The sequence below is a fragment of the Carcharhinus amblyrhynchos genome, unplaced genomic scaffold (genome assembly GCF_965287045.1).
Source record: "Carcharhinus amblyrhynchos unplaced genomic scaffold, sCarAmb.v2.hapA scaffold_38, whole genome shotgun sequence".
Taxonomy (NCBI): Eukaryota; Metazoa; Chordata; class Chondrichthyes; order Carcharhiniformes; family Carcharhinidae; genus Carcharhinus; species Carcharhinus amblyrhynchos.
This window is the reverse complement of record NW_027649779.1, coordinates 5894235-5920324: the sequence shown is the minus strand read 5'-3', so window position 1 is coordinate 5920324 and position 26090 is coordinate 5894235. Positions and strand designations below refer to the sequence as shown.

Genomic DNA, 26090 nt, shown 5'->3' with positions numbered 1-26090 from the left:
CTTGGAATTCCCTTCCTGGGGTAATAAATGCTGGTATGAGTTTTCAGGGGCGCCTGACAAATACATGAATATGATGCGATTGGAAAGGCATTGTTCCCGGAAGGGGGTGGAGATTTATTTCAGGTTGGTACAGGCTTGGAGGGCCAATGGATCTTTCCCTGTGCTTTAATTTACTTTGTTCTTTCTTCTTTTTTTTTCTCCAAACTTCCGAACACGATCAGACCTGGTTACATATATCTTTTTGCCAGTGACTCAGATTTTGTTATTGCTGTTTTAGTCTGAATGACCCTTGTTCTTTCTGAAAAAGCATGTCAGTCAAAAACCACCTTTAATACAAATGTGACTTGTTTAGTTAAAGTTCCTGGTTATCTAAACAATATACTTTGTTAATTACTCACTGGCAGTGAGTGTTAGGTCTTTACATTAGTGGACTTCAAAGTTAATTATGAATAGCTAACACCTTCCCAAAATAATTGTAGCTGATTACAATGCGAGGGAAATGGGATTAGCCATCATGACATAACACTTGATAATTCCTTTTGCTACTGGGAATATTCCACGTCAATCTCCGTTACATCTGTAATCTGTATTTGTTGTTGTCTCAGTATTGAGGACATGGAACCCATTCATTCACGTTCCCTGACACCTGACTGTGGAGTCGATATTGAAAGGAATCCTCAGCACCACAAGGCACAAACAAACGGCTTCGATCACAGTGTGTACGACTCTACCAGTAGTTTGAATCCTCTATGTCCCCCTCTCACACTCTCCTCAAGGTGCTGACTGTCTGTCCCAGTCACCCAGTGTCCACCTTTCATGTTCTACTTAAGGTGCTGCTTGTCTGCCGCCGTGTCCCAGTGCCCCCCCTCTCACATTCTCCCCAGGTGCTGACTGTCCCGGTGTCCCAGTGTCTCCCTCTCACACTCTCCTCAAGGTGCTGACTATCTGTCCAGGTGTCCCAGTGTCCCCCTCTCACACTCTTCACAAGGTGCTGACTGTCTCTCCCCATGTCCGAGTGCCCCCGTCTCACACTTTCCTCAAGTACTGAATATCTGCCCCGGTGTCCCGGTGCCCCGGTGTCCCAGTGTCCCTCTCACACCCTCCTCAATGTGCTGACTTTCTGTCCCCGTGTCCCCCTTTCACACTCTCCTCAAGGTGCTGCTGACTCTGTTTAGGTGTCCTGGTATCATGTTCTCAGTCTTGCCTCTTTTCAAACTCACAATAGAAAATGCTGAGGAAGTTTGACGTAAAGCCTCTTGATAAGATTCTTCTTTATGTAATACTGAGAGATAAATCAATATGAACCCTCTTTCTCTGATTGTTCTGTATGTAACACTGACAGATAGATCTCCCTGAAGCTTGTTGCTGTGACTGTACCTCATACCGTCCAGAACACAGATACTTCTACCTGAAGCCTCTTGCTCTTATTGTTCTGTACATATCACTGAGAGATAGTTCTATGTGAAGCTTGTTGCTGAAACTGCACAGTCAGAACACTGAGAGATAGTTCTATAGGATGACTTTAGCTAAGACTATACAATATGTAACACTGAGATCTATGTGATCTATGTGAAGCCCCTGACTAAAGTTGTTTTCTATATAAGCTGTACACTAGATCCAGGCTACAGCCTAGATTTAGCATTCTGTATCATTTCTGATTAATGTTAATCTCATCTAAACCCCACAAACATTATCACCGTAAGACAAAAAGATATAGGAACAGAATTAGACTATTAGGGCCATCGAGCCTGCCCCACCATTCAATTATGGTGCATATGTTTCTCAAACCCATTCTCCCACTTTTTTTCCCTGTGACCCTTGATCCCATTGCCAGTCGAGAACCTGGATAACTCTTCCTTCAATACATTCAGTGACCTGACCTTGTGCAGCAATGAATTCCACAGATTCACCACCCTCTCTCCAAAAAAAAATCCTGCTCATCAATGTTGTAAAGTAAGAATTCTCACAACAGCAGGTTAAAGCCCTACACATTTATATGGAATCACAATCTTTTCGGAACGCTGCTTCTTCATGAGGTGAGTGGACAACTGGTGCTGTGAGATTTCTCAATATGCCCACCCCAGTCCAACACCGGCATCTCCACACCACATTTCAAAAGGGTCGGCCCTTTCCTCTGAGACTGTGCCTTGGGACCTAGTCTCTCCTGCTAACGGAATCGCCCTCCCCAAGTGCACTCTACCCAGGCGTTTCACTATTCATTAATTCTCAATGATATCCCCCTCTTCATTCGGTCCAAACTCCATCGAGTACACTCGCAGAGTCCTCAGACATGCCTCATGTGTTAAGTCTTTCATTCCCCTGATCAGTCTTGTGATGCTCATCTGGACACTATCCAAGACCAGCACATCCTCCCTTCGGTGCAGGACCCAAAATTGCTGACAATATTCAGAATGTGGTCTGACTAAAGCCTTATAAAACCTCAGCAGCACACCCTTGCTCGTGTATGCTAAACCTCTGGAAATAAACGCTAGCAGACTGACCTCTGATATATAAAATGAACATTGTAAGGTTTATGGTCCATTATTTCCAACTTCCCATACCTCCCTTATCCTCAACACTCCGTCTAGGCTGTACGTTTTCTACTTTGGGTCTAAAAAATGTTGGATTGAAGGGGGTTAAGTGAAGCTGTTTGTTTAGTGATTGTAATTGATGTGAATCTCCATGGATCTGATTAGTGTGCCTGGAGGGTTTCTCTCTTTCATTAATGAGGGATTCCGTTCAACGTGTTGTCCCACTGAGTCAACGGGAGCGACAGCTCCGACACTGACAGAGATCAGCATCTTTGGAGAGAAAGGGAGGGAGAGGAGAGATCAGAATCTGGGAACAATGGATTGGAATGTTCCAATAATGGATCAGAATCTGTGTACAATGAACCGGAACCTTCCAACAATGGATCAGAATCTGGGAACAATGGATTGGAATGTTCCAGTAATGGATCAGAATCTGTGTACATTGAACCGGAATATTCCAACAATGGATCAGAATCTGGGAACAATGCACTGGAATCTTCCAACAAAGGACACGAGTTTATTCATTTGGATTTCTATGTTTACTGCAGATGATCTGTGGATAAGATCAGCCTTTCGGATTGAATACCTACTAAACACGATTCAATGTTTTTACTGTCCCCTTCTGACATTTGTTGATGTACCCGTTAAGTCCCTGGCTGAAATTATACTGGGCTGACCGCCACAGGGATCAGAACAGTCGAGGGCGGAGCATATCAAGGTCTGATGGTCTCAGGCGGGATTTTGTAGCTTCAGGAGGAGTAAGACTGTGAAGTTCCGTCCCGTGCCTTTTCCTACACACCTACACACACACACACACACACACACACACACACACACACACACACATACAAGCACACACACACAAGCACACACACACAAGCACACACAGACACACACAAATAGACACACACCAGTGGAAACAACTTCCCTGCTTCTATCTATCTATTCCCTTCATAATCTTACATGTTTCTGTAAGATCTCTCCTCATTCTTCTGAATTTCAATGTGCATAACCACAGGCGACTCAGTCTTTCCTCATAAGCCAACCCTCTCAACTCCGTAATCAACCTCCTAAATTTCCCCTGCACCCCCTCCAGTGCCAGTATGTCCTTTTTCAATAAGGAGACCAAAATTGAACACCAGGTGCAGCCTAACCAGCACCTCATACAGCGACAACATAAACTCGTTATTTTTAACTCCATTCCTCGAGCAATGAAGGGCAAAATTACACACTGACATATTGGTACAGACAGTGTAGACTCACAGGAACAGAAACTGACGGGAGGGGAGCAGGTTTACAACTCCTCCCTGGCTATTGATGATGGGGTGAGCATATAGAACCACGTGACAGCCTCGAACTCAGGCCTATGCCCGATCTCCCCTCATTCTTTTGAATTTGTGTGAGTATAGCCCTAGTCTACTCAGTCTTTCCTCATAAGCTAACCCTCTCAGCTCCGGAATCAACCTCGTGCATCACCTCTTCATCCCCATTCAGGGCCAGTATATGTTTTTTTAAAGTAAGGAGACCAAAACTGTACACAATACTCCCGATGTGGCCTCACCAGCACCTTATACAAGTGTAACATAAACTCGCTGTTTTTAAACTCCATCCCTCTTGCAATGAAGGATAAAATTCCGTTTGCCTTCTTCATTACCAGCTGCTCCTGCAAACCAACTCCTTGGAATTCTAGCACAAGGATACCCAGGCCCTTCTGCACTGCAGCACGCTGCAATTATTTACCATTTAAATAATAGTCCATTTTGCTGTTATTCCTACTAAAATAGGTGACTCACATTTACCAACATTGCAGTTCATCTGCCAGATCCTCACCCACTCACTTAGACTACCTATATCCTTCTGCAGACTTTTAGCATCCTCTGCACACTTTGCTCTGCCACTAATCTTAATGTCATCTGCATTTTTTGACATACTACACTTGGTCCCCAACTCCAAATCATCTCTGTAAATCGTAAACCACTGTGGTCGCAACACTGATCCCTGAGGCACACCAATAGTCACTGATCACCAACCAGAAAATCACCCATTTACATCCACTGTTTGTGTTCTGTGAGATAACTGATCCTCTATTGACGGTAATAATTCCATGTAACACTGCACACCTTTATCTTATGCAGAAGTTTTTGGTGTGGCACCTTTGTCAAATGCCTTCTGAAAATTCAGACACACCACATCTATGATTCCCCATTGTGAACTCTGCATGTAATGTTCTCAAATAATTCCACCAAATTAGTCAAACATGACCTTCCCTTCATGAACCCATATTTTGTCTTACTAATGGGACATTTCATATCCAGATGTTGTGTTATTTCTTCCTTGATGAGAGACTTAAGCATTTTCCCACTACAGGAGTTAGCTAACCAACATATAGTTACCCACTGTTTATCTATAACATAGAACATAGAACAGTACAGCACAATACAGAGCTTCTGCCCTCAATGTGTGCCGAGCTATGTCCAAACCCAAGATCAAGCTATCCCACTCCCTATCATTCTGGTGTGCTCCATGTGCCCATCCAATAACCGCTTGAAAGTTCCTAAAGTGTCCGAATCCATCATCACAGCAGACAGTGCGTTCTGCACTCCAACCACTCTCTGAGTAAAGAATCTACGTCGGGCATCCCTCCTATATGTCCCACCATGAAACTTATAGGTATGTCCCCGAGTAACAGCTACATCCACCCGAGTAAATAGCCCCTGAACTTCCACTCTATCAATCCCTCCCATCATCTTATAAACCTCTATTAAGTCGTCTCTCATTCTCCTCCACTCCAAAACTAAAACAGCTCCCTCAACCTTTTCTCATAAGACCTACCTTCCAAAACAGACAGCATCACATTTGCTGTTTTGCAATCTGCGGGAACAACCTCAGATTCCAGCGAATTTTGGTAAATTACTACTAGTGCATTTGCTATTTCTCCCGCCATCTCTTTTATTTCCTTGTGATGCATTCCATCAGGGCCAGGAGACGTGTGTACCTTTAGCCTCATTAACTTGTCTAACACTAATGGAGTGCAGAATGTAATGCTGCAGTCATAGCTAGGGTGTAGAAAAAGATCATCTAAATGTGATGTGGGTCCAATAAATCGTCTGCTGGCAGCAAGGAGAAGCTGTTCTTGAGTCGGTAGCATGCTGGAACAATGGTTAGCGCTGCTGTGTTACAGGGATGTGAGTTTGATTCCCGGCTTTGATCACTTTATGGAATTTGCACATTATCCCCGTGTTCGTGTGTGTTTCTCCGGAAGCTCCGGTTTCCACCCTCGTTCCAAACATGTGCAGTTTAAGTTGACTGGCCATGCTAAATTCTCTGTTAAGATCCCGGGATATGTATGTCAGAAAGATTAGCAAGGTTCATAAGTGGGCCTGGTTGGGATTTTGTAGGTGCAGGCTCGATGGTTGGAATGACGTCCTTCTCCAATGTAGTGTTTCGATGATTCAATGTGGCAGTCGGTCTATGTCCTCAGACTTTTTATCTTTTTTCTCGACGGAACAAAGTGGAAGAGTTTATGTCCGTGGTGCATTGGGTCTTTAATATGCTGGCTGCTTTTCTGAGGCAATCAATCGGTGGGAGGTTGGTTTAAGTGATGGATTGGGCTCAATTCATGAAGCTTTGAAGTTTCTTACATCTTGGACAGATCAGGAACCATACCAAGCTATGATACAACAAGAAGTAATGTTTTCTATGGTGCATCTGTGAAAGTTGAAGAGAATTATAGCTAATATGCCAAATGTCCTTAGACCTCTGAGAAAGTTGACGCGTTGGTAAGACTTGTTGACTACTGTGTCTTGATGGAGGGACCAGGATAGGTTGTTGATGATCTGCACCCCTAAAAAAAGTGATGCTCTCGACAACTTCACCTTCACCCCATTGTTATAGACAGGGGGAGGTACTCCACTGTGCTCCTTGAAGTCGATGATAATCTCCTTTGCTTTGTTGACACTGAGGACGAGATTATTGTGGTCGCACTGGTTCACCAGATTCTCTGTCTCCTGTTCTTGGCCTTATCGTTGTTTGAGATTTGACCCACTACAGTGATATGATCAGCAAATTTGGAAATCGAGTTGGAGGGGAATTTGGCCATGCAGACATCAGCACAGAAGGATATAGTAAGGGGTTGAGGACACAACCTTGTGAGACACCGCTGCCGAGATGTAGTCGGTAAACATAAGATTGTGTTCCAGGGTTGAAGGTAGGGCCAAGGAGTTGGTTTTCTGTCGACCTGTTGTGATGGTAAGTGAACTGTAGTGGATCTGGGCAATCTTGGAGGCCGGAATGGATTCATACCAGGATTAACATTTTGATACGTTTCATAACATTGGATATCAGTGCCACTGGACGATAGCCATTGTGTCAAGCTGTTTGGCTTTGCCTTTGTACAGGCTTTGGTTTGAGTTTGTTCTTGCCTGGTGCATAGATTTGCAACCTACCTGCCGAGAATGGACTCACTGATCTTCAATGGTCCAGTAGGCCATACTGGCACAACAGCAAACTTACTGGGTACTGTGGATGGTAGCTATTCACTGAACCCTGAAGCTTGCTCCCACTGTTGAAAGCAAACCCTGATACTGGTGTTCTCTGCCAATTGAATGTGAGATTGCTGTTTCTTTCTGTGTTGTGCTAATGGTGGTTATAATATCGTGGTCTTCTGTCCAGGATGCAGTCCTGTGTAAGTATAATAGAGTCAGAAATGTTGAGGCATTAGGGTCTCCCTCTGTCGACTGTTAATATTGTCCAGAGGAAAGGGTGAAACCAGCACTGTTTAATACCAGCTCTACTGCAGGGGTTGTCAGTAAGCTGTCTGACAGACTACAGGTTATCACCTCCAGGATTCCACTTCGAATTTTCTGTCAGGGTTTACTCCCTCATCCTTCTTACTGCCAAATACCCACAAAGGTAGAGGGACTATTCAACTGTAGCTGAGAGAGGATCAATGTTGTGGACTCCCCGGAAAACTCTCACGTAAGTGTATACCATTGTGTCGCTACCATAGAGCAGGATAGTGACACCGTGGTTGGCACCACTGACTCATAGCATCAGGGATCTCAGTTCACTGTCTGCGTGGAGTTTGGAACTTCTCCCATGTCTGTGTGGATTCCTTCCGGATTCTCCAGTTTCCTCTCACACTGCAAACAAAGTTTTGGATTAAAAAAATAATTCTTCTTTGTGTATGTCTCTACATTTTTTTCTATTTTAATCCGTCCTCAGTCTAAACGGGATTTTCTTCCTCTCAATCATGTCTAATTTTATTCTGTATTTCCCTTCCTGACAGTGAACGTAATCACAATTGTGACACTGACGAGCAGAAACTGTGGTCTGTCCAAATGTGTCACTCGTTACCTGGTGGCCATGTCAGCGGGGGATCTGCTGGTCATTATCCTCGACCTGATATTGAGACACATTCCCACTCTTTACCGGGAACAGTTCTATTTCTTGCTATCGCTCCCCGTGTGTAACATCCACGCCGTCCTGCTTTACGCAGCCACTGACTGTTCTGTCTGGTTCACCGTCACTTTTACCTTTGATCGCTTTGTGGCCATTTGCTGCCCCAAGCTGAGTAGTAAATATTGCACTGAGAAATCAGCGTCTGTGGTTCTGGGAACAGTGACGGTGCTGAGCTTTTTAAAGAACATTTTCTGGTATTTTATGTTATTAGATGGATATGTGATGGTGAGCATCCCCTGGTTTTGTGGTGTCAGAACAGATATTAGGAAATCTCTGGTCTGGGGAACGATCGAGTTCCTCCACAACATTCTAACCCCATGTGTCCCATTCGTCCTGATTCTGCTGTTCAATGGTCTCACCGTCAAACACATTTTACTGAGTAGTAGAGCCCGCAGGAGACTCCAGGCTCACAGCACTGGGGAGAATCCCAGAGACCCAGAAATGGAGAATCGCAGGAAATCCATTATTTTACTGTTTTGTTTATCAGCCAATTTCATCTTGTTATGGGCGACGTTAATGGTATTCACTATATGGATCCGAATGCATGATTTGGGCTATCGGTCAGTATCATTACATTATTTTGTTGTGGAATTGGGTTTCATTCTGCAACTCACAAATTGCTGTACAAACACTGTCATTTATGCTGTGACACAGACTCACTTCAGACAGCAGCTGAAAAATCTGCTGAAATATCCACTTACTGCAATTCTTCAACGCATTATGAGATGACACTACAACCAAAGACGCATTACTCTTCCTATTGGACATTCAAACTGTAAATGACAAACAGACTCATAGAGGCAGCAATAGTGACAGATAAAGAGAGAGAGAGGACAGTGGGAGCAACAGGGAGAGTGATAGGGAGACGGAGATGGACAGAGAATGAGAAGGGCACAAATTCATGGAGCGTGACAGATTTCAAAGTGTTTCGAACAGATATAGGGAAAGAAACAAAGAGACAGAGAGAGAGAGAAACAGAGAGTGGGGGTGGGGGGAGGACAGAGACTGATAGGGACTCTCACAGAGCGAGAAAGATAGGAACAGATATTGAGGGAAATGGAGAGGGAGATGGACAGGGAACAAGAAAGGGAGACAGAGGCCGACAGATGGGAGGTTGTAATGAGAGAGGAAGACTAAGACGGAAAGAGAGACTGTAAGGGAGGCAGAGTGAAATGGATACAGAGACAGAGCGTCAGTGAATTTGAAAGAGGGAGACTGAATGAGTACAATGGACACAGCATGAGCAAAAGACACAGCGAGGTAGAGAGAGAGACAGAGAAATAAGAAATGGGCGACAAAGTAGGAGGGGGAGAAGGAGAGTGAGACTGAGAGGGAGGAGGAGACTCAGAAGAAGCGTGTTGACAGACAGTGAATAAGCGAGATGCAGAGATACAGTAAGAGATACAGAGAAACAGGCAGAGATAGATAGAGAGAGATGCACAGAAAGACAGAAAGAGACAGAGAGAGACATATTTAATGACTTTGACGGTAACCATCAGTTGGAGTTATAGGAATATGAGCTCCCTGATTGAGACGTCAATGCTGCCCAATCGGGAGCCCTGCAGACATACATAATAAGGTGTGTCTACGTTACTGGAACTCATGGTGTGGACACTCACTGGATGTGGGTGTGATGGACTGGTGGTTTTATCACTCGACTATTAATACAGAAACTCAGCTAATGTTCTGGGCACCCGGGTTCCAATTCTGTCACATCAGATGATGGAATTTGAATAAATATTTCTGGAATTCCCAATCTGCTGACGACCATAAAAACATTATCGATTTTCTGAAAAACAAAACATCTGGCTCACCAATGTCCCAATGAAGGAAACCTGTTGTCCTTATGTGGTCAAGACTAGATGTGACTCCAGAGCCACAACAACGTGGTTGACTCTTAATTGGTCTCTGAAAAAAGGGCAACTAGAGATGGGCAATAAATGCTGGCCGGCCAAAAAAACCCAAGTGCCAACAATGAATAAAAGTACGTTGTACTCGGAAATTTTAAACAACTGTGTCTCACATCGGGATCAATAACCAATCACTCGGATGTTACTCGTGGTAGCGGTATTGAGTTTGGAAAGTGTTATCTATGGCGTATTTGGTGAGTTCCTGCACCAATCTGGCAAGTGGGGAGTATTCACTCAGACTCCCGGCTTTTCCTTGGAAATGGTGGAATGCTTTGAGGGAGTCAGAATGTTAGTTACTCGCTGCAGGGTTTCCAGCCTCTTACCGGCTCTGCCACTGCACAAACTGATAAAATGTGTGTTGATTGAAAAATAGGAGCATCTCCTTTCCTGCGTAGTGTGCAGAGAATTTACAACACTTTTTTTTCTGATTGCATACTAAGACATATGTAAAATCTAATGGCATATGCAAGCAAAATATTGTGTTCAAGTAATATTCGATAGTCGATTCTCTGAGGGAGTGGTTAGTGGTTCGGTAGTCTTACTGTCTGACTGTCACCTGATAAAGAATCAGCATTCCGAAAGCTCGTGATACTAAATAAAGCTGTGGACATTAACCTGGTGTTGTGAGACTTCTTACTGCCTTTAGCTAGCGGTTTGAATTCCAACACGGCGATTTAACGCAGCAACTCAATTCTATAGCAATTAGGGATGATTGTAAATGAATAAAGACAATCTCAGTGGTGAAACCTTTCCTTACAAGAACAAGTCTTTGGCAGAACTTCGGCCCAATTTCGAAGCATCGGACAATATGTAACAACTTGCATAAGTTGATATGTGAGCCAGTAGCGCAATGGATAACGCGTCTGACTACGAATCAGACGGTTCCATGTTCGGACTCCTAGCTGACTCGGTGTTAAGCTTTTCAAAAAGGTCACAAATTCCACCTTATATTCGATTAAAAAAATGTTTTCAATAATTTTAGACATATTCAAATATATGCGGATGAGCTTTAGTCAGTCTTCATTAACATTGGGAATGGTTAGAAATATAGGAAATTTGAAACAAATGAAATCCAACAGGGAAGAAACATCACAAAATCTGGTCGGGTGGAAACCTGGAGAAAATATATGAGGGAAACAGAGAATCACAGAATTATTACACCAGAGATGAGGCGATTACAAGGTTATTTGCACAGTTCACATGCGTTGTTGGTGAAAGGGAACCAGAGGCCGTATTGTAGATATATTTGAACAGAATCACAGTAATGAGATTGGTGGGCTGGAAAATTGAACCTTACATATCGAAACATAGGAACATTGGAATTTGGAGCCGATGGAGTTAAATTCAGCCCTTTGGTCCGGCTCCACTATTCTACTAGATCATGGTTAACATCTCCTTGATATGAAATCCACCTCCCCACCTGTTCCCCACATTCCTTTAATGTGTTTTCTTTATCAGAAATAAATCTCTCCATTCTTGAAATTATGCAATGATTCAGACTCCACCGCACTCTGGGGCAGCGAGTTCCCCCAGTGCACCACCATGTGCGAGAAGTAGTCGCTCCTCATCTCAGTTTTAAATCTACCGGCTCTCAAACTGTACACGTGACCTCTTGTCATAGATTGCCCCATAAGAAGAAAGTTTTGGTTTTCTTTATTTTTCAACCCATGTAGAATTGTATATACCTCGATCAGATTCCCCCCTCACTTCTAAACTCCAGCAGTTTATGAGACCATTTCACCTCACTATCAATTCCATGACCCAGCTCAATCCGTGTTGTTATTGGTTGAAGGAGACAATCACGTTCCATCCAAACAGGACATGTTGAAAGAGGAACGTGTCAGAAGTGGAAAAGACTTGAGATGAAAACAAGAAGCAAAGGGATTTGTGTTAAGTCAGTTTGAAATACACTTTTCACCGATTTCTCTGGTAGTTCAATGGTTTGTGTTCAGCCCTTCCTCACTGTTGCGTGGTTTCCATTCCCGCGGAGGAAAATAAGATTATTTGATCTCTGCAAACCATTAATAATGATCTGATTCACTCTCTGATCGAAAGCAGATCTACTAGAATCAGCTGAGTGAGGTTTGCAAGATTCCATCAGAGCTGGAAATTTCACATGTAAAACAGTTCAAGAACAAACACAGAAAGAGAAGGACAGATGATTTCTGTTTGTTACTCAGTTCAGACTTACCTGAATCAGTGAAGGAACGGGCTCAATCCTCCTGATGGTCTTTCCCAGCTCCATTGCTTTTAATGAATTTCAGTAACGTTATCATCAAATAACATTATTGTGACAGTGTTTCACGTGGTAGCGTGGCCGAGCGGTCTAAGGCGCTGGATTAAGGCTCCAGTCTCTTCGGAGGCGTGGGTTCGAATCCCACCGCTGCCAAAATATATTTGAGTTTTGGGCTCAGAGTGAACGCAGGAATGTGTACGGTGTTTTTTTTTTCAAGAACAACGAACAGAAACATTACCAACTTTACAATTTGCTGGGGTACAGCAGTGTGTGCAAGTGGCCCCTTTCGAGAGCACACACACACAGTGAATTTCTGACTGCCGAGTTAAACACTCTGATGAAGGAGCAGCGCTCCAAAAGCTCGTAATTCAAAATTATTCTGTTTTACTTTAACCTGGTGTTGTGAGAATGCTTTCTGTACCCACTTCAATCCAACACTGGCGTCTCCACATCATGATATAAATAACAGGATTACAAACAGTGAGACTGTGTTGCCTGCCCAAGAATTAAGGTGATGGGCTTGATTTTTCTAACTGAAACTGAAATCGGATCGTGTACACATCCCAACATTCCCATTTCTACCCAGATATTTACAGAATTAATCTGGGTCTTGTGATAACCACCGTACTACAGAAACAGGGTGATGACCTCAGGGCAAGCAGATCCGGTTTACTGGAGAAACAACTAGACTAGATCCAGAAGCCCATCTTTTGCCCACAGTAATTGATATTACATTGCCTCTGCTGGTTCCTCCTGTCAAAATGAATAATGATGTTTCCCACTGCATTAAAGTTTTGAAAAAAAAAAGTATTCATGACGTTTAAAGCAAATCAGATCAACACCTGAAAATGATGCATTAACGAATAGGCAGAAATCATTGCTCTCTTAGATATTTGGGAGACGGAAGCTTCCACTCTGTCAGCCAGCCGAAATAGCTCAGTTGGGAGAGCGTTAGACTGAAGGTCTAAAGGTCCCTGGTTCAATCCCGGGTTTCGGCAGGGTCCCCTTGCTGGTTTTCTGTGCTATCAGCTAAACAGTCCTGCATTTTATCTCGCACTGTTTTCAAACATCAAGTAACAAAAACTGCAACAGACTAAATACCCAACGCAATTTCCACCCTGCCACCCTGTTGTTATATTTCCACCTTGTTGGATTTCGCTTTTTAAAAAACTTCCTCTATTTCTAAACATTCCCAATGTTAATGAAAGGTGATGGAGGTGAAGGTTTATCTTTGTTTCCTTATGCACACATGCCATGTAACGTCCTGAGTTTTTCCAACCTCATCACATTTCAGTGCAGATGTCAGGTCCGCTTTTACATGCCAGTGAAAATACATTTAGATGACATGCTGTTTCATCCAAAACAATGTATATTTGCATTACCTCTTTTGAGTCCTCCACAAGGAGGCCATTCGGCCCATCGAGTCCGCACCGGCATCAATCCCACCCACGCCCTATTCCCCGTAAACCCACAGATTTACCCTTCTAATCCCTCTGACACTAGAATCAATTTAGCATGGCTAATCAAACTAACCCACACATCTTTGACACGCAAACCGGAACACCTGGAGGAAACCCACGGAGGCACGGGGAGAACATGCAAACTCCGCACAGACGGTGACCCGAGGACCTGAGTTCCTGGCGCTGTGAGGCATCAGTGCTAATCACCGTGCTACCGTGCTGCCCTTTCTACTGCATTCAATGTTACTGCAGTTCACTCCATTCAAAGTTTTAGCATCAATCTGTGATAAACCATCCTGTGGTGATTCTGTTGAATAACATTAAATTATCACCGTTAATGGACCATCCAACATTGGACACCATTGATTTGAAACTTTGCTGCTTTTCTGGGTGAACTCCAGCTCTCCATTCCTCCCGCAATGTCACCGCTCAAACTGAGTCTTTCTCCTTCCCACATTGTTAAACTCACACTTACTGGTTTCTGAGTGAAAACTGCCTCCACTTCAGTGGTGGTGGGAGAGTTTACTATTTCATTCAATTATTTTTTTTTGTCATTGAAGCAGAGATTTGGACCCAGATCTGCGAGATATTTGTGTCAGTAGAAACAATAAATTTTCTCCCATTAACAGCCAGATTTTAACCCGTATCGGCATTTTGTACCATCAGCACTTTCTAGCCTATTGCTCTCTTATTTTCTTTTTGGTTCTTTACATGTGACTTTTCCAATTCAGACGCAAACAAGGAAATCTCCCTCATACTGATTCTGACAGTTGTTGACCTGAAGTAACGCCGGATTGTTATACAGCAAAAAATCTACATTCTCTGACCAGGAATCGAACACGGGCTGCGGCAGTAAAAACGCCGAATGCTAACCACTAGACCACCAGGGAAGCTGAGGAAAGCTCTTTAAAATGTTCATTTATTCCTGAATCACCTGCTTTTTATTGTATTTCAGACTTTTTATTCACCAAATACAAGTTTATCCTTCACATTTTATCCTTCACAAAGACCTTGTCTTTGTCAAAACTGAGTATGTCATGTCTCTATTTAGATGAGAAAACACCACGCTGGTTAGTAATATACTGTATACACTCTCTCAGTAATGACTGAACTGGACCCAGTCTGCATTCATTTTAGTACAGGTGCTGTATCGATACCTGGTGCATTCGGCTCTGTCTCTGTATTACTGCACAAAACCCGTCCCTCATTTATATTACAACAGATCATATTAGTTGGATTGGGCATGCAAAATTGCCCGTTATTTTCCCTCAGAGTATGTGGATTAGCCATGGAAAATGTGTGGAGCTAACGGGGATAGGGCAGAGGGGAGGACCTGGGTGGGATGCAGACTCTTTGGACCAGATGGCCTTTTTTTCTGAACTGTAGGAATTCTATGGTTCTATGTCTAAGAAATATCATAGACATTTGTGTGTTTATTTATTTTAAATATTCTATTTTCTAATAACCCCCTTTGGAGAAATGATCTTTTTTAGCAATTCCTCTTCAGTTTTCCCAGTGATAACCTTCACCCCATCTCTGCCTTCCCTGAATGCATGGAAACACCAAACAGTTCATGTGTTTCAACTGAAGAACATTTAATATGTAAGTATTTATTGACAACCATTCGGTTGTATGTTCTTGCATACAAAATTATTTCAGCCTCACTATTTTGTTCCCGGTGTTGACTTATCCATCTTGAGAGATCTGCTGGAAAACGGATAGGCTGACAATGTGTGACAGCAATATTCACAATGGTTTCAACTCTCTTCAGTTCAGCAACACATTGTTAATCGATGTTCCTCTTTTTTGCCAAAGTGCATGAACCAAAATGTTTGCCTTCATTCGGATTTTTTAGCATGAGTTAAAAGGACAGTAACCATGTAATTTGCAAGAAAAGATGAAGTCACCTTGTTTGTTCAGAGACTGTGATTCATGTCCCTCAGCACACGGTTTAATTGTTTCAATGGGGACATTAGAAGATTTATAAATAGGAATTGTCACTGTCTATGCAATATTGTTTAACTGGGAGTGGTCTCTAGTACAGCCAGCGATCATTGAATTTCAGAGCCATGTTCTGGATTATACCACTTGAGCTTCGTATCGTTTGGGTATTTTACGATATCCAAAGGATTTACTACCCGATCCTTGCTGTAGTTGGTGTCACTGGTAAGTCATATTTCTCTGTGTTCATTGTCCTTGTCCATGTTACCCAGTTATTGATATCATTCTGTGTAACCTTTATGATTTGTAGCTGTGAATGCACTGGAAACGTTTCCCCTTGCCACACAACTTTCCTCACACTACCTCACATTCACTTTCAATCTTTCCACTTTACGGTCGTCGTAATGTAACATGGTTTCCAGTATTATAAAGAACAAAGAACAAAGAACAACCCAACACGGGAAACAGGCCCTTCGGCCCAACGAGCCCGCGCCGCCGCATCCTCCCAGACCTACCCTGCCCTGTGTGTATGTGAGTGGAACCCGTAACTTAGCCAGATTCAGGGGAGAATAGTGTCAATTTGGTACACCAATCAGCCTAAGAGCACATCTTTGGGGTGTGGGAGGAAACCGGAGCACCCGGAGGAAACCCACGCAACCACAGGGAGAATGCGCAAACTCCCACAGACACAGGCCCAAATCCATGTATCTGCACAGCTAGCAGTGCTAGTCACTGAGCTGTTGCGGCGCCCGTCTACTGGTCCAGGATTAAGCATACACACCTACACAAAGTACTAGACCACTCCCGGAACCTCCAAGAGCAGCCCACGCACGACCCACCGTGTGCATGCCCCTCGTTTGACAACAAGGTGGACCAACACCTGCGGAATAAAAAGACGAAAACGTTAACATGTAATTCTACATTTCCGGTGTCGTCCCGAGGCTTTGACCCTATTTAATACCCTCTACTATAACCCTCCATCCTTGTTTCGCTCATGTGTCTATCTAAGTAAACCTTAAACAAGTGCAACGTGCCTGCCTCCACCACCCTACTCGGTAGCGCGTTCCATACCCCCACGACCCTCTGCGTGAAAAACCTTCCTCTCATATCCAAATTATACTTCTCCCCCCTCACCCTTAGATCGTGACCTCTCGTAATTGTCCCCAATCTAGGGAACAGCCTACCACTATTGACTCTATCTATTCCCTTCAGTGTTTTATATACCTCTATCATGTCCCCCCTTAATCTCCGTCTTTCCAAGGAGAAGAGCCCCAGTTTCTCCAACCTTTCCTCGTAACTCAGTCCTTCCATGCCAGGTAACATCCTGGTAAACCTCCTCTGCACTCTCTCCAGAGTCTCCACGTCCTTCCGGTAGTAAGGTGACCAGAACTGGACGCAGTACTCCAAATGCGGTCTAACCAACGTTCTGTACAACTGAAGCATTAGGCGGCAGCTCCTATACTCTATACCCCTTCCTATAAAGGCTAGCATTCCATAAGCTTTCCTCACAACCTTCTCTACTTGTGTCGCCACCTTCAGAGACTTGTGAACCTGCACTCCCAGGTCCCTCTGTATTTCTATACTCCTAATCGGTCTACCTTTTATCACGTAGCTCCTCTCTGCATTATTCCTTCCAAAATGCATCACCTCGCATTTGTCAGGATTAAATTCCATCTGCCATCTATCTGCCCAATATACCAACCTATCTATATGCTGCTGTGTCACCTGACATTCCTCCTCGGTATCCGCCAATCCTGCCATCTTGGTGTCATCCGCAAACTTGCTGATCACACCACGTACGCTCTCTTCCAAGTTGTTTATATATACTACAAAGAGGAGAGGTCCCAGTACTGAGCCCTGCGGCACACCGCTGGTGACTGGCCTCCAGCCCGAAAAGGTCCCCTCGACAACTACTCTCTGCCTCCTATTGCCCAGCCAGTTTTCAATCCACCTAGCTACCTGTCCTTGTATCCCATGTGCCCTAACCTTTTCTACCAGCCTACCGTGAGGGACTTTGTCAAACGCCTTACTGAAATCCATATAGATGACATCAACGGCTCGCCCATCGCCAACCGTTTTTGTCACCTCCTCAAAGAATTCTACCAGATTCGTAAGGCAAGACCTCCCTCTAACAAAGCCATGTTGCACATCCCTAATCAGATTGCAACGCTCCAAATGCTCATACATCCTACCCCTAAAAATTTTTTCTAATAATTTTCCTACCGCCGATGTCAAACTCACTGGTCTATAATTACCCGGGTTATCCCTACTACCTTTTTTAAACAGCGGCACCACATTAACTACCCTCCAGTCTTCTGGGACCTCACCAGTGTCCAAAGAAGAGACAAAGATTTGCGTCAGAGGCCCAGCAATTTCATCTTTCACCTCCCTCAGCAGCCTGGGATAAATACCATCAGGCCCCGGAGCTTTATCCGTTTTTATGCTACCTAAAAACCTTAGCACTTCCTCCCTCGTAATGGATATTTCCTGCCACTGATCTACAGCTCCCTCCAAGACACTACACGACACCGAACCCCTCCCCTTCGTGAATACCGACGCAAAGTATTCATTCAGGATCTCCCCCATTCCCTCCGACTCGATACATAACTCCCCTCCTTTGTCCCTAAGAGGACAAATTTTCCCTCTAACCAGTCTCTTGCTCCTAATATAGGAGTAAAATGCTTTTGGATTTTCCTTAATCCTATCAGCCAAAGCCATTTCATGCTCTCTCTTCGCCCTTCTAACTCCCCTTTTTTTTTTAGCTCCCTTCTACTCTCTCTATATTCCTCCAGCGCACTCTCCGTTCCCAGTTGCTTTGACCTAACGTACGCCTCCCTCTTCTTCCTGACCAAGTCTTCGATACCTCCTGTAATCCATGGCTCTCTAATTCTACCTTTCCCATCCTTCCGCTTAACCGGAACATGCCTTTCCTGCAACATTTTCAGTTTGCCCTTAAAAGCCTCCCACTTGCCAACCGTGGACTTGCCAGCTCACAGTCCCTCCCAATCAGTGTCCTTCAGCTCCCTCCTAATCCGGCTATAGCTCGCCTTCCCCCAGTTCAGCACCCTCCCCTTCGGACGGCACTCATCCCTTCCCATTTTTATGCTAAAGTAGACGGACTTGTGGTCACTGTTAGCCACATGTTCGCCTACCTCTACCTCAACCACCTGCCCCGGCTCATTACCCAACACTAAATCCAGTATAGCCCCCTCCCTAGTCGGGCTAGTTACGTACTGCTCTAGGGACCTTTCCAACACACATTTTACAAACTCCTCTCCCTCCGTACCCCCAGCTCTAGGCCCCTTCCAATCCACTCCAGAAAGATTAAAGTCACCCACTACAACCACCTTATTCTTTCTGCACCTATCTGCACCTGCAAATACCTTCCTCCACTGACCTCGGGCTGTTGGGTGGCCTATAGTATACCCCTAGCATCGTAATCTCTCCCTTTTTATTCCTCAACTCCACCCACAGCGACTCAATCCCTAACTCCTTCATATTTCCTCCCTCTGCACTGCTGTGATGTTCTCCATTACTAACAGTGCCACCCCTCCACCTCTCCTCAACCCTCCTCTGTCACACCTAAAACACTTATACCCTGGAACATTCAGCTGCCAGTCCTGACCTTCACGTAACCACGCCTCCGTTACTGCCACCACATCTAACTTCCTCACAAACATCAAGGCCCTAAGCTCATCCGTTTTTCCTGTCACACTCCTCGCATTGAAACAGACACAGTCCAACCCACCAGTGTCCCTCGGAACCTCCTTCTCCCTGATAATTTTCCTTTCACCCAACTCACTCCCGGCCCCAATGTCTCATGAGCTATCAGTCACATCCCCACCCCCCCTCCCTATTAGTTTAAACCATTCCTAAACACCCCAGCTAATCTCCCTGCTAAGACACTTGTCCCTCTCCCATTCAAATTCTCCCCATCACTCCTACACAGTTGCCCTTCTGTCATAAATACCTCCCAGTGGTCTACAAAAGTAAAGCCCTCTACCCTGTACCAATCCCTCAACCATGCATTCAGCTGCATGATCTCGTTATTCCTAGCCCTTCTGGTACTAGGCAGCAACCCAGAGAATGCCACCTATGATTCACAATCAATTCCAAATCAGCTGATTCAACATTTTCAACTGCACAGCCTTCAACACAATCAAAGCAGAGTCATCCAGACCAGAAACATTTGCTCCAAACCTACTGGCACCATTTTCCCCCATATACAAATCTGAAGAAGGAAGCAAATTGGGGATTTTATGAACTGGTGAATGTGGCTTCTTGCTACATCATTGCGGGGCTTTTCTGCTGTGAACATTGTCTCGAGCAGAATAGGTGGACTCATTCTATTCTGGGGTGGATTTAATAAAAATGTTTCAGCTGTTCCCGAGGATCCTGAGAGATTGCTTCTCTTGTGCTCAGTCTAAAATACGAGTAAATTGTGTTTCTCTTCCTCACAGTGAATGTATTGACGATTCTTATCCTGTCACGAGGGAAGTGTGGTCTTTCCAAAAGTGTGATACGTTACCTCATTTCCATGTCAGCAGCGGATCTACTGGTCATTATCATCGATCTCATATTGAGGCAAATTCCCATTAAGTTTGATTTTGTAATCATTTACCACATTAAAATATGTAATATCCATGCTGTGCTGCTTTATGCAGTCACTGATTGCTCTGTCTGGTTCACTGTCTCTTTCACCTTTGATCGATTTGTGGCTATTACTTGTCAGAAGCTGAAAATAAAATACTGCACTGAGAAAACTGCAACAGTGGTTCTCGGAACTGTGAGTGTGCTATTCAGTGTAAAGAACATTTTCTGGTATTTCATGTATGGTGATAGGTATGTGTTTCAGAATACTCCCCATTTTTGTTATGTAGACTTTGATGCCCTCTCTTCTGCAGCATGGGGAGCCGTTGAAAATCTGCATTATATTTTAACACCATTCATTCCTTTTTTGTTGATTCTGTTGCTGAATGTTTTCACCATTAAACACATTCTAGGGTCGACCAAATTCCGCAGGAGACTTCAGAGCCACAAGCGTATGGATAGTTCAAAGGACCCAGAGACAGTGAAGAGAAGAAAATCCATTATCTTACTTTTTGCTCTATCAGGAAATTTTATCCTACTATGGTCAGTGTTACTTATCCACTCCTTTTGCCAACGATTATATAATGTAAACTTAATTCATTTCTATATTCCTGCATTTGTGCAGGAATTAGGATTTATGCTCCAACTTCTGAGTTGCTGCACCAATACATACATTTACGCAGTGACCCAGACACAATTCAGAGAGGATCTAAAGAATGTGATCAGATCTCCATTTACTGCAATTGTGAAATTACTTACAGAATAAACATATTTTTCGTTAGAACAGGGTGATTATCTCGTGTTCTGCACGAAACAATATCTCAGTGAAACATACACAGTGTAGACATATTTTGTGTCACCATTTCTGATTAAAACGTGTATTGAAATTGTAAAAACAAATAAAAAAATGAATTGAGTCCAGAAAAAAATCCAGATTCAAATCAGCTAATACTAATGAACCAGCCTGGACATCATGTTGACCTCCAGTTTTGTACCATTCTGTTAGCTTGCGCGGATGTTTGCATTTCACTTCAGCTGCAACACAACTCCCTCAATGAAATGAATCTCAAAACTCAACCCCCGTGAACTCTCTTCACAATTCCACCCCACCTCACCACACCCCCACCCTCCCGCTCAGCTCGACACTCAGCCCAAACAGTCCCACCCCCTTTGCACATTGTTCATTACCGGATTTAGCAATGGCGAATTGAACAGATTGGAGTAGAGATTCATGGATGAATGGATTATTTGGCAAAGGTGGTTGCAAATCTTCCCCATAGAACAGAATATAAGCAAGGTTGGTCTTTGTTTGTGAAGGGTCTGAAAAGTAAATAATTGTTGAAAAATTCGGACAAAAATAGATTTATCTTCAGTTGTGATTTTTTTTAATGAATTCTGAACAAGTATTTAAAATAATAAAATAGAATGTAATGGATTGATTAGCCGAAAACACACATCTTTATTAGCAGGAATAACAAAGTAAGTATTCTATTCATAACCATTCCACGCCGTAAGTTACTGGAAAATATGTAAACGACTTTTTATTCACTTTTTCCTACCCTTAAAAAAAAACTCTGAAAATCTTTTTCACTGCAAACATGATTATAGTGATACAGTTTCACCATCTGCTGGCGACTCACAGCGCTGGTCTCATGCGTCAGCATTCAGTCGCTGGATGCCTGCACTTGGGAACCATTTGCTCAAGTGTGGATATTGGACAAAATTGTCTGGGATTGAAGTTTCCAACAGGAGCTCGGCTGGTCAGTTTGCCACTTTATCAGCAGTCACTGTGCAGGAACTCTATTTCTCTTTTCCATGGGAGGTCGTGACTTGAGATTGTAGATGTATATTTAACACGTGTATTTGTACATTAGGTGGCGTTATGAAACGCAAATCCAATTTTGAGTGGGAGTGGCTGAAATTTCCTGAACTCTGTCATTCACCTGTCACAGATTATCACTTTTAATCTCACATAATGGACCTAACTCAACGTTGTTTATATTTCCATGAGAATTGTTTCAAAGGATGCGCTGGCCCTCGTAACTTGGTGATCTCCTTGAAACCTATAACCTTCTGAAGGTCCATCGCAGTTGGGGCGTTAAGAGAGATCTTCCGTTTGTCCTCCTCTCACTTTTTCGAACGGTGAACTTTCTTAAAATCTGGAGTATTACTGCCTCATTTCAGTTATCATACAAGTCCACTGCTTTTTCTTGCAGCTTATATTAGCTAAACTTTGCGTGGAGGTTCCAGGAAGAATTGAAATCGCGCCTCCTGGTTTCCAAGACCAGTGCTCTCACAATTGAGCTATGGAGCCAAATGCTGCCAGCTGTTTGCGGTACGAGTAACATTATCAGTGGGTTGAGGAGCAGGATGGGGTTTGACGTAGGAGATTTTTGATGAATGGGGAAATGTCTGAGGTGGAGAGCAGGAAGTTAAAAGACGCAACTTGAAAGTGATATGATTTGACATGTGTGCTGTGTGTGTATCTGACATGAATGTTGTGCATCTGACATGTATGTTCTTCAGAGTTTATCGTTAGTGTTACATCTCTGACTTCTCCAGCTCCGCTGCCAGTTCATCCAGCTGGAAGATTTAGATGTTGTTCCCTTCACAGACGCTGTGGGGCGATTGATTTCTGTGTTTCTCCTGAGAGGAGAGATTCAGTGGGATGAGTCTGTTCGCTCTGGAGTTTAGAATAATCAGAGATGATCTTATTGAAAAATCTGAAACTGGGAAACAGTGTGACATGAAAATCTTGAGAAGGTTTTTCCCCCGGCCCCTCCCCTGGCTAAATTATTACGAACAAAAAAAAAATAAGGTGAATGATGTCAGAGGAGGTTGGAATGTTTGGGAAAGGTGAAGCTCAGAATTGAAAGATGCAAATGATTTAATTGATGATTGAGAGGGATGGATAGAAACTTTGGGGATTCTGTCTCAGAAAGGGCAGCAGGACTAGAGGGCACAGCCTCAAAATAAGTGTCGGGGGGGGGGGGTGCAGTATAGAACGGAGTTGAGGAGTAACTTCTTCACTCAAAGGGTGGTGAATCTCTGGAATTCTCTGCCCGTTGAAGTGGTGGAGGCTACCTCGCTAAATATATTTAAGTCACGGGTAGATAGGTTTTTGGTAGGCAAGGGGATTAAGGGTTATGTGGAGAAAGCGGGAAAGTGGAACTGATCCACTTCAGATCAGCCATGATCTTATTGAATTGCGGGGCAGGCTCAAGGGGCTAGATGGCCTACTCCTGCTCCTATTTCTTATGTTCTTATGATTCATTGAAATCTGAACAAACTGAGACACCAAACGGAAAAGTCATATTTTCTCCATGCATTTCAGGTTAAGAAAAGGACTGTAGGGTATGTGCCTGGCTAGCTCAGTCGGTAGAGCATGAGACTCTTAATCTCAGGATTGTGGCTTCGAGCCCCACGTTGGGTGTTAATATTTTTTAGACTTTGCCTCATTCCTGGGTGAATTCCAGCTCTCCGTTCCCCCAGAAGTGTCACGGCTCAAACTGAGTCTCTCTCTCCTTTCTACGTTGTTCATCTCACAGTTGTGAATGAAAGAAAACGGTAAGTTTAGCGCTGAACTCAGCGAGAGATTTTGTTCTCATTTATTATGAGGTTTAAACCCAGATCTGCGAGATTGTGTCAGTGGAAACAACAATCATCTCCATTGTAATTCAATCACTCCAGCCTTCCATCCGATAAGAAGACTATTTGTTCTTCCCTCCTCTCTCTCTCTATTTTCCTTGACTCTGTAATTGTTTGTAAACCATTAAATCATCAATTTCTTCCGGTTAGCTTCAAAGGTCAGCAACCTGTATCATTCACTCCCTTTCCCTCTCCACAGAAACTGTTGAAACTGATGAATTTTCCAACATTTTCCGTTTTGAGGTGGAATTTGCAGCAACTACAACTCCTTGTTTTGGATCACAGTGGATCACTTTTCTCTGACTGAACCATAACTGTCTCAATAGTTAAAGGGCTGAGGTTTTAAATAAGAGCCCCGAACATGTCACCCTGTCTGACATGAAATGAAACAAAATGAAAATTATTAATTATTTCATAAAATGCTGCTAACACAATATAGATTTCATTGTCAGTATTTGTTGTCCATCCCTATTTCCCACTGAACTAACTATTTTGTTGGGCCATTTCAGAGGGCAGTTTAGACTCAATTACATTGTCTTAAATTCTTTCTCCAGAGATGCTGTTCCGCCTGTTGAGATTTTCCAGAATTTTAAGTTTTTTTTTAAGTTCCAGCATTTGCAGTAATTTGCTGTTGGCTGAACGAGTCATTCCTGTTCTATCTGAACATGAGTTTCCTTTTCCTCGACAAGCCTTTCTCGAGAATTTGAAAAACGTTGCAATGTATCGGTCGGATTAAGACAGCTGCTTATATCTTCCCTGGTGGTCTAGTGGTTAGGATTCGGCGCTCTCACCGCCGCGGCCCGGGTTCGATTCCCGGTCAGGGAATGTAGATTTTATTGCTGCCGATCAGCCCAAGATTTAGCAGCGTCTGAAATTCCTTCCTGATGGAAAACAGGAGCGATCATTGTGTCAATTTGAACTACCTGGAGAAACAAAATAAACCCATTGGCCCAATCCCGGTAATTTATATTTACATTCCCCTTGCTGCTTCCTCCTGTCAAAAATAAATAATACATTCTACTCCACTACATTTCACTGTAGCTCACCACACTCAAAGATCATTCGTAGCCTCTGCCTCTTCTATAGCTTCTTGTGGGAAATCTGCTGAACAACATGAGCTTTTCACAGTTCTGCTGTGATATCTGAGATTTGTATCTCATTGATCATCATTACCGTCTCCATTGATTCATCCCAGGTCACTGTCACTACAGATATAGTCACACAGTCATTCTATCATCTGCAGTAAATGATATTCCCTTCCTTTGCTTTCAAATACATTCACCTCCAGAAACTGATTACATGGTGAGTATAATGTTCTGTTCAGCTGACAGTTTATCATCAATCCCGTTCCAGAATGGAGTAGCACCGTGTCAAAGTGGGTGGGAGTTGGTGACTCCACCAGTTCTGAAAGCTCACTGAACCCCCGCGTATTTAGCCCCGCCCTCTCAGCCTCCATCGCTCCAACTCATCGATAAATATTAAAACTAATGATGGCGAATTGAAGACGTGGAATCGAGATTAATAAATGGTGTTGGTCTGGGGCCGGGGCGAGGGGGGTGGGGGGTGTGGGGTGGGGGGTGGGGTGGCGACGGGTTGTGGTTTGTGGGGGAGGGGATGGAGGTGGGGGGAGGGAGGGGCTGGGGGTGTGGAGGGAGGGGGATGCGGAGGGCATGGGGAATTCTGATGGATACTGAGATGATAATGTCCATGAAATACTAGCCCCAAACTCCCATTGAGTTACATTCAGAGTCAGATTGCAGCTCGGAACAGAAAATTGGATTGTCTGCGATTACACTTAATAAAATCCCGTGTCAGCATTCGACAGTGAGATTGGTACAATGAGCTAATAACTCAAATCAGTGCACAGTTAGTCATTTTGAGCCGCTCATGCAATTTGCAGTGTTTATTATAGATCAGAGTGAGTTAGAGCTCGAATTGCGCTGAAGTCAAAAATTATAACAAGCAACTACATTTTAAATACACACAGAACATAACATAGAGGCAGGGTTCGGCTGGATTTCTAAACGGACTAAGGGGAAAAAATGAGCACCGAGGAATGGAAAATCCAGCGAAAAAGAGATATGTGTCCAATTATAATGAAATATTATTTGATAATGTCTGGATGAGAAAATAGACAAATTTTTAAATCACTAAAATGTAAGGTTATACAATAATTAGCTGGTAATCGACATGTTCACTAGCCGGAAGGTAAATATGAATGCAAGTATTAAATTCACTATCCTTCGGCCAAATCTCCCTGTGAATCTTACTGACAGAGATATTAATGCCATTGCTTTACTGATTGTTCCCTTTC

The 26090-nt window shown here is 43.5% G+C and overlaps 1 protein-coding gene and 4 non-coding genes across 5 annotated transcripts in view; 4 read left to right on the top strand and 1 right to left on the bottom strand.

Annotated features, from left to right (window-relative positions):
- Nucleotides 1–26090, bottom strand: part of LOC145362417 (uncharacterized) — a 1142232-nt gene that overhangs the window by 132259 nt on the left and 983883 nt on the right. The gene's annotated exons all lie outside the window — the stretch shown is intronic.
- On the top strand, nucleotides 12209–12290 carry trnal-aag (transfer RNA leucine (anticodon AAG)). The gene has a single exon. It is a non-coding gene; the product is annotated as a tRNA-Leu (tRNA).
- Nucleotides 13063–13135, top strand: trnaf-gaa (transfer RNA phenylalanine (anticodon GAA)). The gene has a single exon. It is a non-coding gene; the product is annotated as a tRNA-Phe (tRNA).
- trnak-cuu (transfer RNA lysine (anticodon CUU)) lies at nucleotides 23489–23561 on the top strand. The gene has a single exon. It is a non-coding gene; the product is annotated as a tRNA-Lys (tRNA).
- trnae-cuc (transfer RNA glutamic acid (anticodon CUC)) lies at nucleotides 24530–24601 on the top strand. The gene has a single exon. It is a non-coding gene; the product is annotated as a tRNA-Glu (tRNA).